The sequence below is a fragment of the Atta colombica genome, unplaced genomic scaffold (genome assembly GCF_001594045.1).
Source record: "Atta colombica isolate Treedump-2 unplaced genomic scaffold, Acol1.0 scaffold146, whole genome shotgun sequence".
Classification (NCBI taxonomy): Eukaryota; Metazoa; Arthropoda; class Insecta; order Hymenoptera; family Formicidae; genus Atta; species Atta colombica.
Window position 1 is genome coordinate 357,018 of NW_017259235.1, and position 1,494 is coordinate 358,511.

Below are 1,494 nucleotides of genomic sequence, written 5' to 3' on the forward strand. Positions count from 1 at the left end.
GTTGCAGATAACAACATTTTTACGACACGTACATATCCGCGTAGCACATTTTGTTTTACAAGCACATTTTATCTCATTATTAGGTTCTACCTTATTAAAGATCAATTGTTGAATTAAGAGTTTCGATTTAGTCTAAATAAAGAAAATAATTAAACTGTATTGAAATTCCACGTGTATACAATTTCACGCAATTATACAGACTAGTAGTTTTGTATATACAACAAGGGACCCTGAGTGAAGTGTTAATTAAATTCTGATTTTTAATGAAACTTTATATACATATTAGTTATAAAAAGATGAATTAAAAAAATATCAGTTGCAGCGAAAAAATGATTTTAAGGGATGAAATTACCTTCTTATAGATAAATGTGAGTTTCATGATGTCTCAGAGATCAAAAAATTAGAGATTTAAAAAAAAACAATGTTTTTTAAATAATTTTAATTATCTCTATTTATTCACGTTAATAATGTTTTTAAAAAATAATTAAACATAACAAATAAGGGATAATTTCACTCTTAAGAACTCTGCGCAATCAAAGGAACAGAGAACAGAGAATAAGACTATTCGAATTTCAACTATTCGAAAATCATGCATTGTGGAATATACAGTTTCCTAACAGGTTGAAATTCTTATAATATGTTAGATTTATTAATTAGACCCGACTCCGAGTTAATAGTCTGTTCTGTTTAGCTACAAAAGAAGAACTAAATTGTGCAAGAAATGCAGCTAAAAAGAATAAAGTGTCGACTCAAAATTAGTAAGTAAATCGAATTTTCGGATGCTATTAGTCCCTGTTCCTATTCCTTGATTGTGCGCTAGTCCCTTATGTCCCTTAAAAGTCCCGTTTTTCCGCAATCTATGTGTATAAAGTTTCATTAAAATCAGAATTTAATTTACTTTGCGAGATTCTCTCGTTATTAGAAACAAAAATTGAATGACAAAAATGATATAGAAACAAACAAGTATCAATAAGATACATATGATATTTGTAATTAAGATAGTTTGTGTAATACAAATTTACCTGTAATTTTTGTATGCGATTATAAAGCGGCATATTTTTCCAATCTGGATCTTTATCGACATCGTCCTCTATCATCTAAACTGTCATCGCACGATAGGTAAGCATTCTCGTCGAATATTTCTTCTTTTATTTTACTTTCCGTCTTTCTTTTCTTGGGCGATGATTTTTTATTTCCATCTAAATTCTCTGTTGAAACCTAAAACGCATAATAATAATAATGTCATTCTTTTTTCTGAGTAAGCACACAAGCATGTTTACTTTTTTTATAAATGTTTCATAAAATTAATTATACCTGTCTCTTTATAGATTGTATCAGATTTTTCAGTATCGCTAATATCAGATAAATCTTGCGAACAAGATATTTTATTTACTCTCTCTCGTTTTTCACTTCTAATTGTGCTTCTAGATTCTGATATTTTTCCTAAAATGTTATCTTTGTATAATTGACTTGATAAATTATATATATATATAT

At 27.8% G+C, this 1,494-nt stretch overlaps 1 pseudogene; it reads right to left on the minus strand.

Annotated features, from left to right (window-relative positions):
* The window catches only part of LOC108685089, a 6,568-nt pseudogene that overhangs the window by 172 nt on the left and 4,902 nt on the right, over positions 1-1,494 (minus strand).